General features: G+C 45.2%; 1 long non-coding RNA gene across 5 annotated transcripts in view; it reads right to left on the bottom strand.

The window, feature by feature from the left end:
* The window catches only part of LOC140612893 (uncharacterized), a 44853-nt gene that overhangs the window by 5321 nt on the left and 23696 nt on the right, over nucleotides 1–15836 (bottom strand). For 4 of the 5 annotated variants that reach the window (XR_012014003.1, XR_012014001.1, XR_012014002.1 and 1 more), the window contains 2 exons: nucleotides 12549–12757; nucleotides 1833–1906 (listed from right to left, as the gene is read on the bottom strand). This is a non-coding gene — a long non-coding RNA (uncharacterized lncRNA). Of the gene's footprint in view, nucleotides 1–1832; nucleotides 1907–12548; nucleotides 15690–15836 lie in introns of those variants that run through there. The other variant, XR_012014000.1, reaches the window with a different exon arrangement.

Raw genomic sequence — 15836 nt, 5'->3', positions numbered from 1 at the left:
GCACATTTTTAGGAGGCTGGAGATTGTACCAAAAGGACACAGTATCCCATTCTCCTTTCAAACTGGCCATTCTAGTACCCTCGGCTAGCACTATTTGTCAAACCAGAGCTGCTTAACTGGAGCAGCAAGCAGATTTTTCTCAAGATTTATTTAGAAGTTAAATGGGAAAGTCCCAGTTAAGAGGGCCACATCATCTTAAACAGTATTTCTCAGCCTTTTAAGCGAGGACTCCTCTGCAGTGCAAAAACTTTCCCTTGATGTGTGTGTGTGTGTGTGTGTGTGTGTAATTTAGTGTCCAGTGATCTAAAAATGCACTATTGTAAAAAGTAAGTTTTAGTGAATTGTTATTCATATATTTCAAAAATAGCACATATATTATTCAAAATATATAAACATATATATTCAGGCCACAGGCACATGTGTATACTTGCAGACCCCTGGCAATAACTCTGAGGTTCCCCCAGGGCCATTCACACCCAGGGGCTGGGAGCTGTAGACTTAAGGAATCTAAGAGAATGCTGCAATCTGTATTTGGTTCTCATTCGCTGCCCTGCCCCCCCCCCCGCCCCCGTCTCTAGTTCTCTGGGAAGAAGATGCTAAGATAGAATTAGGGGGCAAAAGGTTTGGGATGGGGGTGGGGGGAGTAGCACATAGGAAGAAATGTGAGGAAGCAGGAATGGTCATGAGGAAGACACCTTATGGGGATACTGTCTCTGTTGGCCCAAAAGGTTGCTCTAGAGCAAGATCACCAGTTGGATCCAAGTCCTCATCAGGCAGAAATGGCCAAGTCGCTATTCCATGGCCCTGTTCCTTTACTGACTGGGGCCACTCAGAACAGAGTGTGGCTTTGGCTCAAAGGTTGCTCACAGAGGAGACTGTGAGCTAGCTACCGTCCCAGTAGCTGGGCTGTGAGCCCTTCCTTGAAGGGGGATCTGGGTTGTGTATCTGTATCTGCGACACCCCACCTTCCCCCTAATTCTGTGAGGCAGTTTTGCCCCTCACAGTTATGTATAACTCTATAAATGACAGTGTGAACTGCCCTTGGAAAATAGGCCATCTCTAAACCAGCAAAATCAGAAAGGAAATTATAACCGTACGTAAGCATAATTGAATCAGCTAAAAGGTGAGGTGCCCCGAGGATATGGGGCTGCATGTTGTTTAAGCAGAGTCTCCTTATGCCGAGGGAGCTCACTGCAAATGTGAAATAAGACCAGAGAGGTGCTTGCAGCAGCAATCTGCTCATCCTCTGCAACGGACGTGAACACTCGTGAGTCCGCGAGCACTGACTGCTTGGGGGGTGGGGGTGGGGGACGTCCCTGTGCTAAGAAAGCAAAACAGTCATGGGATGGTGGGAAGTGGCCTAGAGAAGGCATTTCAGGAGGGGGTCGAGTCTGTGTGTCAGTGCCTTCGCTGGGCCCCGGCTCTGAGAGGGCGTTGAGCACGTGGCCCGAAGAACAGACGGAGAGGGCTCCAGCTGGGGGGAACCGTCTAACACATCAAACCTGAGAAGTGGGGCATGTTGTGGGGGGCATGTTCTGTTAGTGCAGCTTCAAACATGGAACAGTTAACCCCCAAAGATTCATTTTTCAGGAGCTGCCCTGGTGGTTTCCCGGTTAGAGTTTGTGTAGACCAAGGAGAGCAGAGGGCAGATGGAATAAAAGGAAGGCTAGGCCATCCTTTACCCTTGCCTCCAGCCTCCTTCGGAAGAGTGGCCCCATCTCTATCTGGTGTACATGTTAGGATTTTGTGTAAGGTTACATTTAAGAAAGGTTGCTTGAGGAAAATGAATGAGTCAGATAACTACAGTTTCCACGGCCTCCCCTGAAACTTACTGAAATAGAATCTCCCAGGAATGGATGTGTGCTTCCAAAATGCTGCTCAAGGTTTCTCCGGGGAGGATGGACAGCTGGATGACAGATGACATAGAGAGATGATAGACAGATGATAGATAGATAGATAGATAGATAGATAGATAGATAGATAGATAAATAAATTTACCAATATAATAATGTATAATGCACAGTGTGCGTTGTGTACAGGCACACAAAAGCAGAAAATTTTAAATAAATATAATAGAGACTCTAGTATTTTCTTTTTGCACCCAAGGGATCATTTTCATTTCCCATGATGCACACACACCTTACACTGGAGCATTCTCAGTCTTGTCTATAAGAGCAAGAATGTGTGGGAAATGAGGGATGACCTACCACTGCTTACAGATGTAAATCCACTCCACTATTTTTAATGGCCTCTGAGACACTGAGATACTGAGTGGTACCCTCCATCCTGGCCTACTCCCTCCTCTGTTCCACGGCTAGGGCCTGGAATAGAGTACATAGTGACAGTAGTTGATTACTACACGGTGGGAAAAGGGTACGTGTCTTTTTCCAAACCAGACTGATTCTTCCTCCCTCTTCCCTTTGAGCACAGATGAAATACAATTTAAGTGGATATTTCGAAACTGAGCTCTCTTCAGTTACCCATGTTTAGAACAGCGAATGGAGCTGCTGGAATGCCTCTAGCTCAGCTCTGAAAGTCAATCATAGACATGCAGTCACTGATAACTGGGACAACAACTAGAGAAGGACCAGTGTGAGACGGACCAGGGCAGCATCCCTGGATATCAACGGAGAGGAGATTGCAAGGCCTAAGCAGGCAAGGGCAAAGTTCATCAACACCCCAGGGTCTAAGGAGGCCTGAGACAGGCACCAGATGTGTTTGTGTCACTTCTGGGACTCAGCTTCTATTTTAGCTACCGATAAATAAAGGACAGTTTCCAGGTATGCTATGTTTGGCTAAACCCTAAACTTGGACATTAAGTATAGCCCTAAGGTTCCCAAGACTACATTGCTCTAAACCACAATTATTCCACACATGTTGGATTGAAAAGAAATTAAAATTAGAAGCACAAAGAAAATGAGGTAAGTGCCTGTGGATTTCCCACACAACCTGCAAATCTCCCTTCACTATCAGTACAACGCAACAGTTCTGCTTCTGTTTTGACAGCTCTTTCCACCTTGGGGACCCATTTTCAGTATTATTTCCCCAATGGGTCTCCCCCTCACACACACACGTTTTGTTCATTCACAGTCTCTCCCCACCACCACGCCTTTCCCTCCAAATTCCTGGATGCCAATCTGCTTTTCCAGCCCCACCTCCAGATACGTGTACAGGCTTTGCCCCAAAGCCTCCCCAGTGAGCAATATCACTTTCTGGGGATAGTAAGCACTGACTCATTGCCTCCTTCTTACCACAGTTTCCAAAACACAGTCTTATTTCACCCTTGTCTCTACCCAGATCTCCATGGGTCTGGGCCACCACGTTCATAAACAGACTCCTAATGGGGGATTCCCTGCTCATCTTCCCAACACCCTCTCACTCCCCATCCCTCCTCTGATGACTATCCTCCCAAAAGTTTGAAGAAAGCAGAGCTTAAGGAACTAGGACCCTTCAGAATCTATCCTTCTCTGTATCTCAGACTTTTGGTCCACAGAGGAAAACATGCTTCTGCTGTTAAAATAAGACTCAGAGATCCTTAGAGAATATGGCACTGTGAAGACAGGATGGTACCCCAGTAAGTTCCATCTTAGCGTCCCCACCTGGGCAGGAACAGAGTAACCTAAAGATGAGCCATGATTTTCACTGAAGTGGGTAGCTACATGAATTTTACTCTTGTTCTCTCAGCTCCAGCGAGAAATAGCAAGAGATTTAAATGTGAGTAGTTGAAGATGAAAGTTCTCAATTTTTTATGTGAAATACAAGTATATTTGTCCCTTGATCAGATCCATGCAAGACAACTCCTTTATAAGACACTGATCTGAGGGCTGCGTGTCCGAAAGGAGAATGATGCTATACAGCAAAATCCATCAGATTGCTCTTTTAAATGTTCCCAAGTTGAAGCAGCTTGAACTGGGTGTTCCTACCTCTTTCAATCCTCCCCCCTGCCAGAAAACTGGTCTCCTGGTGACTCAGAATTAGTTAAGGATGCTCCCCCACACCCTTACTGTCAAGATCAAGCCTGTTCCCTACTGATTTCCAACACTGATCCCACAAGCCCTCAGGTTTCACCTCTACCAAGTGTTCAGAGCTTTTTGTTTGGGAAGCAGGGGGCAGCATGTGTAACAAGCAGGCCGTGCCTTTAAAACCCCTCGAAGCTAATGAACAGCTCTGCCCCAGCCTTCCTGGAGGAATTTATTGAAGAATTCTTTAGTCCACCACACCTTCATTTTCCAGAAGAGGAAGTGCCTTCTTGTTCTTTGGAACTCCTGCTTGTCTTGGCTTAGATTTTAGAGAAAAATGTCACCTAGAACACTTAGAAACGCATGCTCATTATCAGATCACTGAAAAAGAACAACACCAAACCAACACACACAAAAAGGAGGGTGTGTAAAATGTCTCCTGTGAATAAAATAGGGTGTTGCCCCTGAAGTGATGCTAGGGGGACTGCCGTTGGGACAGGGTCCCTGCAAGGGGTCTGCTCACCTGGTCACCAGGTCTCAAAGAAGAACTTGCATTTCACAGGGCCTCCAGATGGTGCCCTGCAGATCATCCAGTGTTCCTTCCATGACATGTTCAATCATATTTGGGAATTAGCATCCAACTCAGAGGTTTCCCAGTAACACAGAAGCCTGCTTCAGGGTTGATCCGAAAATATGACATAAGCCCAGTGCTAGGTAGTCACAGTGATTCAAGTAACCAGAGGCAAATCAATCTCTCTTCTGCCTTCATCTACCTCCCAAACAGGGCTCTCAGCCAGGACTCTGTGGCTGCCTCTGTTCCCTTTTCTGATGCCATTCCTCCAGAACATGTGAAGGAAGCAGAGCTCAAGGAGTCAGGACTCCCAGAATCCAGTTCTCTTCTGCATCTCAAGACAGTGACCAAACAGCATTCATGATGTCAAGGAAGACTCGGAGGCTCTTAGGTAAATGGTATCATAAAATTCAGAGTAGTTGGTACAGTCATCTCGAACTCCAGTTCCCCACCTGGGCAGGAATCTCAAAGATGAGCTAAATTGCTCCAAAGAATGATTTCACTCATTCATGCGCTCACTTATTCAATTAACTTTATCTTTGTGGTCATGCAGATCTGAGAATAAACAGCCATTGGTGCCCACAACTCCTCTCATCTCCTTGGAAAACGAAGATTATACAGGCACTTCTCTGGTTTTTGTTGTTTGTTTTTAATTTTTTTCTAAAGCTGGCGACTTACCAGTGCCATTGAGAATTGAGGGTTAATTCGCCCCTCATATGTTGTATGATCCAGAATCCTTGAGCATAAGCAACAGAAATCAATGCTGGATTAGCTGAAGCAGAAAGGACATTCGTTGGAAGGGTTTAGGGACATTCGCAGAATAAACGGGAAGGCGGGAGAGTGAGGCTTGGGGAAATGCAACAACTAGAGCAGCTCTGGGGATAAGGGAACAATAAGCACCATCGAGATCATGTCTTATAAAGAACTCATTCAAGACATGCTCTTGATACTACCCCTGGTGTAGCTATCACCTCCTGTTGTCCCTGTCATTTCTGCTGATAAATGTATTTCTGTGAGTCCCTGCAGCCCATGCCATGACCAAGAAGACTCCATGACCTGTGGAGGAGCATCTGATTGGGTAAGTGGAGGTTACAAGCCCACGCTGCCAGAACTCAGAAGCTTCCTCTTCCAGCTTCTATAGGAGGAGGTAGGGCACTGGGTTCTAACACAAAACACATTGGGGTGGGGGAAATCCCCCCCCAAAAGGGAGTAGGAAGGTGGACAGCCAAAAAAAAAAATTAGTTGGCATATACCACATATTTCAGTCTCCTCTGAAAAAGCCAAATCTATAGTCACTTCTTGTTCAGTTCTCTCTCCAATCAGATCTTTTAAGAACCTGATCTTATACATAAGAAAAACCCTTAGCTTGGGACGCCTGGGTGACTTAGTGGTTGAGCATCTGCCTTTGGCTCAGGTCGTGATCCTGGGGTCCTGGGATCAAGTCCCACATTAGGCTTCCTGTGGGGAGCCTGCTTCTCCCTCTGCCTGTGTCTCTGCCTCTCTCTGTGTCTCTCAGGAATAAATAAATAAGTAAAATCTTTTTAAAAACCCACAAAACTCTTAATTAAAAGGCCCACTTTGGGCCACAGAGTATAGCCCAATTTCTCTCTCACATTATTTGGTCTCTTCTGCCAAATTCTGGTAAATACATTGTTTGTGCTCATATCTATTATACCCTCAGACACTTCCAATAAAAATTTGATGTGGCTCACAAACTTTAATATATTGTAAAACAGGTCAATGAAAAATAAGAACCAGTTGGGATCCTGTGTGGTAGCCACTCCTCTCAGTGTTTCCAGGAAAGAGGGAGGCTAACCAAGAAATATGGAGGCTGTCTGGGCTCTTGCATTCTGTTGATGGGTCGATGGCAGTGCTCTGGGCTGATAGGCAAGGTTTTATGAAAACGGAGATGGGTTGGTTGGGTCCATAGGTATGGAGCATGGCTCTTATGTATTCAGAGCAAGCAAGAAGTAGGCCAGTTAAGGGGCCTAGAGTCATGGCAGGGCTTGACCAGGTGGCTAAAGCAAGACCATGGACAATGGGCTGCAGGAGGAACCCCACAGGCCTACTGGTTGTTAATAAGTTATGGCTGAAGCCAACAGGGTAGGGATGCAAGGGTTGAGTTGAGGTCAGAGGACAAGGCTGGGATTTCACCCAGAGATAGGTCTCTTCTGGCAATGGGCTCTGACAAGTGCTGATCCTTAGAAGGGAAGCAGGAAGTGGTTCTTCCAACGGTTAACCAAACCCACTGCCATCGGAATGGCAGTTCTGAATCTTCATCTACATATTACTCTTTAATCAAACACACACACACACACACACACACACACACACACACACACACAAATGTTATGTTTTGAAATGAAACTTCCGGACAGTTAGATATGGTAGGAGACCTGACTTTTATTTGAATCCAGCTCTTTCACTAACTAGCTGTGTGATGTTAGGTAAGTCAAATTTCTCAGGGTCTCAATTTCCTTCTATTAAATGAAATTGGGCCAAATATTGCCTAAAGATTCTCCTAGCTTTAGATATTGCTAGTCTACTTTCAAGTGCCTGAGTGTACATGTGCGCACACAAACACACACACACACACCCCATGGGTGATGCTCTAAGTGTGCTCCAAGAAGGAAGGCACAAAACACTAACGTTGCCGTGCATCATCTCTACCCTGAAGCTGGCTCTGGAAGAGGCGGACTTCCTCACAAACCACAGCTGTTGAAATGGCTCCAAGGGAGTTGTACTTAATTCCTGTTTCCTAACATCCTGGCTGCAGGGCCCAGCAGGACCGATAATGGGGTACTTCCCCCAAGTTACTAACCACAAACTGAAAGGGAGAAAACCATGCTACTCAAGGACTCAGCCAGTAGTAGGTAACTGGGGCCAGAAATAATAAGGCTGACCTGGACAGACTAGTTCACAGCTCGAGAATGCACCATGGTAGCCCAGCTAGGATTTCCTTTTTTTCCAAGACAAACCATGTCAGCTCTGATTAATCTCTTGGTTGTGGCTAAACACCTCTCCCTCAATCAGTATTCCCAAGATTGCAGTGTGCTCCATCATCAGGGGTTTTTGAGGAAGTCTTTGAAATTATTCAACCATTCTAAGTGACATGCATTTACCAGCCTCTCTGAGTGACTGGTTGTCTTTCTGTGTCAGGCCCAGTATCAAGCATCAGGAATATTACAGTAAATCAAGACTGACATGGCTTGTGCCTTTATGAGACCTGCAGTCTCACAGGGGAGTTGAAAACATACAAATAAATGTAAATCTACAACGAGTGACATAAAATAAGAAGCAGAGTGCTGTGCAGCAGTAGACAATAATGGGGGGGGGGGCAAATGGGAAGATATTTGCATAGAGCAACTAGAGGTCTCTCTGTGAAGGCGGCATTAGAGCAGAGATGTGAAGGATGACAAGGAGGAGCCAATTTTATGAAACACACGATAGAGTAGGAGCAGTGTACAGAAAGTGTGTGGGGGGTGTGTGCTCTGAATGTGTGCATGTGTCTGATGTGTATGTGTGTATGTGGTGTGGATATGTGCATGGAGTATGTGTAGGATGTGTGTGGCATGTGCTCTGTGTGTGTGTGTGCATGTGTGTGACACATCGAGAAGTGAGGAGAACAGCAGCCGACTGGCAGAGGGAAGAGAAGCTGGTAGAAAGCTCCACTGATGGAAAGACTGGAGAGATGTCCAGGAAAGACGTGTGCCTGGCTGGGGCACGGAGAAGATGACACGAGATGAGACGGGTGAATGGGACAGAAGCTCGATCACACAAAGCCTTTCCAACAATCTGATATGTTTTTCTTAAACTTGTTTTTCCAAATTCAATAGGGAGGCAATAAGACATTTTAGACAAGAATAATGATGATCTTGATTCCACTGTGTTTGTTTTATGGGCAACAAAATAAGAATACACATAAAATTTGAAGCAAGAAGTCCAGGTAGGAGATTATTGTAGTTCAGTGAGGAAAGGATGAGAACCTGGATTAAGTGAGTCAATTCAGCCCTCTGGGGGACACTTGGCAGTTGTGTCTGGAGACATTTTTGATGATCATGCCTGGGGGTGGGGGTATGCTGCCCGCATCTAATAGGTAGAGGCCAGGGATACTGCTGAACACCCTAAAAATGCACATGACAGCCCCCAAACAAGCAATTATCTGGGCCCAAATATCAAAAGCACCAATGTAGACAAACCCTAGGTGATGACTAGGAGAAATGAAAAGAAGTCATTGGATTTAAGATGCATTTGTCAGCTGAAACGCCAAAGAATTCCAAAGAGATTAAATGAAGAGCATGAGAGAAAGAAATAATCCAAAAATGGCTTTCAGATTTCTGTCTTGAGCAACATAACATGAAAACATGTTAGATGGCTAGGTATTAAAATTTCTATCTAGTAGATAAAATCAATCGCATAGTTTAAAATTCCAGATTTACCAACTGTGGGTTGCAAAACACACAAGGATTCTGTCACTGTCCTCCTATTGACAAAATGAGGATTACAATGTACCTACTCGAAAGGTATGTGATGAAGGTCAATGATTCCACCATGTAAAGCGTTTCAAACAGGACTGCCATGTGGTCAACAGTCGGGTTTTAGTTGTTGTTACTATTGTTAATAATAATATTATTACAGCCTAGACCCCATGAAAGCTAACCATTCAAGTGGAACATAGGAATTTGGGAGCCATCAGCATAGAGATGGCTCCACCAACATAGACATCCTTTAAAGCCTTGAGGTGAGTTTGTACATAGGAAAGGTCCAGGGCTGACCTTGGATACCTTGTTGTTAGGATATTGGGGGTATGAGCTGAAACCAGCCAAGCAGACTAAGAAGGGTCAGACAGTGGTGAGAGGAAAGTCAAGGAAAGAGAGCATTTCCAGAAGTGGGTGCTCAACCAGGTTAAGAAGAGGATAGAAAAGCATCTCTTGAATTTCAAGGTCATAGGTGACTATGGAGGAAGGTAATTGAGGAGACATGATCACGATTCACCCATGAGCCAGATCCAAGCAATCAGAGGCATCTCACCTCCCTCCCTGTCTGTGGAACATGGAACATGGGTTCCACATGCCTTTCCTGCTCCCAGAGGCTGCTCCAAAGACACAGCTTAAGATTGTGATGTGGTGTCGAGAATGGTCTATGTGTGCGGTATTGAGGAGGTGACTGAACCCAACTAAAGCCTCTTTATAGACTTAGAAGATTTGGCAGCAGGGATCCATTCATCTTGCTGCTGCCCCAGTACGTCCTCTTTGCTTTTTAGAACTGCCAGTTCCCACTCTTTCTTTGATCTCTTCCTGCCCTCTGCATGGGGGGGCTAGCTTCAGATTAAACCCAGGAAGCTGGGGATCCCTGGGTGGCTCAGCAGTTTAGCATCTGCTGTCAGCCCGGGGTTTGATCCTGGAGTCCTAGGATCAAGTCCCATGTCGGACTCCTTGCATGGAGCCTGCTTCTCCCTCTGCCTGTGTCTCTGCCTCTCTCTCTCTGTCTCTCATGAAAAAAAATAATAAAATCTTTTAAAAAGAAATTCGTTTAAAAAAATAAAAAATAAACCAGGGAAATTCCCAGGATGTTACGAACCAACAGTGACGTTGACAAAAATGACTTCAGTTAAGAAGTGGGAATGGAAGCCAGCCTGGACTGAATTGAAGCTTAAGGGGGAGAAGACATGCAATAGAGTATTGGGAACTTTTGGGGAATTTTGGCTAAGAAGAGCAGAACTGGCAGGGGGCCTGATATATATATATATTTTTTAAGATTTTATTTATTCATGAGAGTCACAGAGAGAGAGGCAGAGACACAGGCAGAGGGAGAAGCAGGGTCCCTGGAGGGAGCCCGATGCAGGACTCGATACTGGGACCCCAGGATCACGACCTGAGCCAAAGGCAGATGCTCAACCACTGAACCACCCAGGTGCCCTTATTACATTGTTTTTTAAGATAAACACTATTACATTCTATTTATATACTGATGGGAATAACATGATAGAAGGTGAAACACTGGCAATGCAGGAGGGAAGGCCATAGGTAACGCACCAAAGTCCTTGTGAGGATGAGAGGAGGCAGGAGAGAGTGGTCTTGGGTGAGATGGGAGACAGCAGGTGGACGCCGTGTAGACAGGTTTGTAGGTTTTTTTGTTAGAGGAATGCAGGTAGCCCATGTCTGGCCATTTTAATTTTCTAGTGAAGTAGGGCCAGAAAGGACCCCCAGGGAAAAGTAAAGGAAGAGAGTGTCTTTCGAGTACAAAACGGTCACCTGGGAACTACGAAGGCTAGACTTCTAGAGAAAAGTGGTAGGCTTGCTTTGAGACTTTAGATCATGAATTTTAAGTGACCCCAGTGAACTTTACTCCTTGCTCTTCCCCTGCAGTGTCTGGTTGTTCCGACGGAAGTGCAGAGAAGGCAGGAGGTCGAACGTTGGATCCATTGAGGACTTGGGCTTTTGCCAGATGAAGAAGGCCTGGGGTGGGGTGGGGACATGGGGATTTGCAAGAGCCTGATTGTAATGGTGGCCCCGGAATCCAAGCTGAGATAAGAAGGGATGAGAGAGAGAGGGAGAGAGTTTGGTTAGCGAGAAAGCACACGTCGTAAAGGGCCAGGAAAGAACGAGAGGACATTTCCTCCCCACCTGGACTGAAGTACGTGGGGTGTGAGCGAACAAACAGCCTCTGGTTGACAGACCTGGAAGTGAGTGGTGGACTCGTGAGCTGCCAGGCCTTGGGGCCACCAAGTGGAATTTAGGGAAGAGGTCAAGTCAGCTCCAACCCCTATTTGCTTTGTACACGGCGAAGTCTTACACAACCCGAGGTCCAAGCCTGCTTGGTTAAAGCCTCTTCACTCCCATCCCCCCAACTCCCCACTTCCAGGAAGGGGGAAGATTTTCAAAAGTTTGTTGCTTAAATAACCACAGAGTAAGCTAATTAAGCAGCACCAGTGGTTTAAACAAAAGTCCATACTTAGCACCAATGTGGATTAGGTGGAGGTTGTTTTTATGAAATCCACCTTGTTTTGAGAGCATTCCTGCCCCCCCCACACACAAAGCCTTCAGTTCAAAACATACTTTTAAGTTTTGTTTTAAATACTCTAGATTCAAAATACCTTAAGAAGAAAAAAAAGAGAGAGAAAAGTTGTCCATTAACACCCTGTTTGCTGTGGCCTTTTATTTATTTTTTTATAAATTTTTAAAATTTAAATTCAATTTAACGTACGCTGTATCATTAGTTTCAGAGGTAGAGGTCAGTGATTCATCAGTTGCAGACAACACCCAGTGCTCATCCCATCACGTGCTCTCCTTAATGCCCATCACCCAGTTACTCCATCCCCTTGCCCCCCTCCCCTTCAGCAACACTGTTTGTTTCCTAGAGTTAATTGTCTCAAGGTTTCCTTTCCCTTCTGTTTTCATATTATTATTTTTTTTTTCCTTTTAAATGTGATCTTCGTCCTTACATATGGCAGATCCCCCAACACTATTCATGGTGATAGTTTGAGATCAGGGATAGCATTGCAATTATAGTCAACACTTATTTAGCTCTGACTGCCTTAGGCATTGTTCTAGACCATGTTCCTCCATTATTGCATATGATGTTCACAACATATGCAACATATGCATGGGGTTTTGTCCTATTTTACAAATTAGGAAAATGAGACAACAAAGTGGTAAATGACTTGTCCAAGGTCACCGGTAACGAGGGGGTAATGACGAGGTCTGCAGAGCTTGCACTCTTAACCATTTGGCAATGCTACCATACACTGCAAATACACAGAATTTACTCTTCCTTTGTTGTCCAGAGCAGATGCCACTGGCCTGTCACAGAACCATCCTACCAAACTTGGTCCCTAATCTGTGGCTCTGGAAACTCTAGCTGATGAAGGTTGACACCAGAAAGGGAATCTCTCTGCTCTTCTAGGGTGACACCCTCCTCCCTTGGTTGTTTCTATTCTCTCTCAAACCCTATCTCTGCCCTGCTCTCCAGGTGCCACTTTGGCCCTCTATACTCAGCATATGGTCTTGGACTCTTACAAGTCTGTCTCAGGCTGAGACTTGTTCCCAGGTCCCTCTACCCTTCTTCTGGTTCCTCCTCACTCGCAGCGTGTCCCAGGCTGTCTCAGGGAGTGATTCCGTTGGTGTTGATAAGGCAACTGCAGTGCAGAGGTCAAGTAGTGGCAATAGGTAGGACAGAAAGGGATCCATCCTCCAACTCCTCAGTTCCAATTGTGCTACGAAGATTTCTGTGTGGACAGTAGAGATACAGAGCTTTAGGCATGGTGTCCTGTTCTGAAGCTCCTACAGTTGGAAACATACCACTGAATTATCCTGTCCATATCTTCTTACGTGGCCCAAAAATGCTCCCTCCATTTTAGTCGACTGAATTGTAAACACAAGAAAATCTTTTCATTTTGGAGGAAAAACTTGGGATATTTGTCGAGCATTGAAGATATTAATTGGGTGGGGAGGGGTTGAAAAGTAATGGGTTCTAGCTAGCTGTGAATGTTGGGAAGTTGTTGAGCCTCTCTGAGCTGTGGTTGGTCCATCAAGCAGGACAATTAAGTGGAGGGCCTCTCAGGTCCCTTCCAGTCTCAGCATTCTGTGTCAGTGCAGCCTGAGTTCCAGAGGTCCTTGTGTTCTCCCCAGTTACTCCCAAGGGTCACCAAGAGCTGCTCTACAAATATTGATGGGGCTTTTGTCAGTTTCCATAGGTCAGATGACATCTTATCTCTCCTGTTGTGGCTCTGCCCTTTCTTTTCTTTTTCTTTTTTTTTCTTTTTTAAGATTTTATTTATTTATTCACGAGAGACACACAGAGAGAAGCAGAGACACAGGCAGAGGGAGAAGCAGGCTCCTTGCAGGAGAGCCTGATGAGGGACTCAATCCTGGACCCCGGGATCACGCCCTAAGCCAAAGGCAGCTGCTCAACTACTGAGCCACCCAGGTGCCCCAGGTCTGCCCTTTCTTTCCTCCATGGCTGTTGCCTATGGTGTTCCCCGAATTGCTGGTTCTGTGGGGTTTAAAGTCTCTTTACTTACCACCGTCACGGCCACGGGGTATCCATGTCCTCGTGGTGCCAAAGCTCTTTTAGGACTTCTACACACTAGGGCTGAAACCTAAAGCAGAACTAACAAACTCTACCACTGACATCTGAACCCTGGCCACACCAGCTAAGAGGTATTGTCACGTTATTGTGAACTCTTGAGAGGGACCACTCAAACTCTGGGCTGCATGTCAGTCTCTCCTCTATTTACACAAAGAACAATATGAGTTGGCTGAAGACTCAAGACTCAACAAAATACAGGATTGATCTAATCTGTCCCTGGAAACTATTGAGACAATCCCATTATCTGAGGAGCCAGGACAAGTTATAATTAGAAGCCCAGTGAGTCACGGCTCACGGGAGTTAGCTCAGAGGCTCTCGCTCATAAAATGACAGTTTGACGTCTGTTGGGCTCATCCTGGACATCAGAATTCAGCCTTGTACAAGGACTGCGAGAATTTAATAGAGACGAGTAAGATTCATGGAGCACGAGAATATTCATGCTGGGCCCAGTCTCCCCAGGAAGACAGAGCATCAGACACAGGAAGTACAGACAAAGTGATAAAAAAGTTTTGCTAGAAAAAAATTCCCTTCACCGCACACAAGTTCTCTTTAATTTTTCTTAAGGAGGTACAGTTGCTAATTTAAGCCCTTCACATACTTTCCCAGCAGTGAATTAAATTTATGAGTTTACTGAACATCCTTCCAGGTCCGGTGGATTCAGGAGAATGAATTTTAGAATTCCAGCTTGATTACCCACTTGCTGCCTTTGTGATTGTGAATAAGCCGGTCAGACTTTTTAAACCTTTGTCCCCTTATTTACAAAATGAGGTTTGTATGAACATTAAAAAAATAAATAAAAATAATGCATGTAAAGCATCTGGCTCAGGATCCCACACATGGGTGTTCAGTCAGTGTGAGCTTCCTTTCTAGTGGAAGTCACCAGATGATACCAGCTCCAGGTCTTCTGTCGGACACAGAACACACCCATGCAAAGTGCTAATGCCGGTTCAGCGCAGCAGACACCTTGTCTCAGGAAAGCCATTAGAAACCCCCAAAGTACTATATTTTTCTCCTGGTAAGTAGCTCACTTCCCACAACTTCCCACCACTTTATATTAAGTGAGCCCAACAAATGAGTCACCACTACTTACAGACGCAAATTTGGGAGCCACACCCAAAACAGAGGCATCTTAACTTTTCACAAGAAGCTGTCAGTCCCACCAAAAAGAAGGCTCAGGGAACCCACAGTTAGAAAATCTCAAACTCCCAAGCTATCTCTGAATTCATATGCAAATCCAAAACCTTAGCTCGTTTTTTTTTTTTCTTGCAGTGAGTTTTTATTTATTTTTTTTAAAAGATTTTATTTATTTATTCATGAGAACACAGAGAAAGAGAGTGAGAGAGGCAGAGACACAGGCAGAGGGAGAAGCAGGCTCCATGCAGGAAGCCCGACGTGGTACTCGATCCGGGTCTCTAGGATCAGGCCCTGGGCTGAAGGCGGCGTTAAACCGCTGAGCCACCCAGGCTGCCCCTTGCAGTAAGTTTTAATGACAGGGGAGTCACTGGAGCATTCAAACTTTTGCTAAACTTGCTGTTTGAGGGTAGGTGGTGTGGGTCCAGAGGGGCCCAGGAAGATAGGCCAATCACTTTCCCTCTTAGGTAAACGGGCAATATCAAATTAAATTTAAAATAACACCCTACTTGTTGGATCATTTAGAAGGTGATTATTAACTTTTTGAGAACATCTACCATGCCATAAGTGAGAGTCACTGGAACATTCAAACTTTTGCTGAACTTGCTGTTTGAGGGTAGGTGGTGTGGGTCCAGAGGGGTCCAGGAAGATAGGCCAATCACTTTCCCTCTTAGGTAAACGGACAATATCAAATTAAATTTAAAATAACACCTTACTTGTTGGATCATTTAGAAGGTGATTATTTAGTTTTTGAAAACATCTACCATGGGTTTTAAAGGATGACTGATTTTCATGAAAATTTTCAAGAGTTTATCCATTGTAGAAAAATACAATTATTTGTATAAAAATACAAAAACAGGGGATCCCTTGGTGGCTCAGTGGTTTAGCGTTTGCCTTCGGCCCAGGGTGTTATCCTGGAGTCCCGGGATCGAGTCCCATGTCAGGCTCCCTGAATGGAGCCTGCTTCTCCCTCTGCCTGTGTCTCTGCCTCTGTGTGTGTGTGTGTGTGTGTGTGTGTGTGTGTGTGTGTGTGTCTCATGAATAAATTAAAAAAAAAAAAAACAGATCAAAGAAGTCTGCCATGT

The sequence above is a fragment of the Canis lupus genome, chromosome 21 (genome assembly GCF_048164855.1).
Source record: "Canis lupus baileyi chromosome 21, mCanLup2.hap1, whole genome shotgun sequence".
NCBI classification, from domain to species: Eukaryota; Metazoa; Chordata; class Mammalia; order Carnivora; family Canidae; genus Canis; species Canis lupus.
This window is presented reverse-complemented; position numbering and strand designations above follow the sequence as displayed.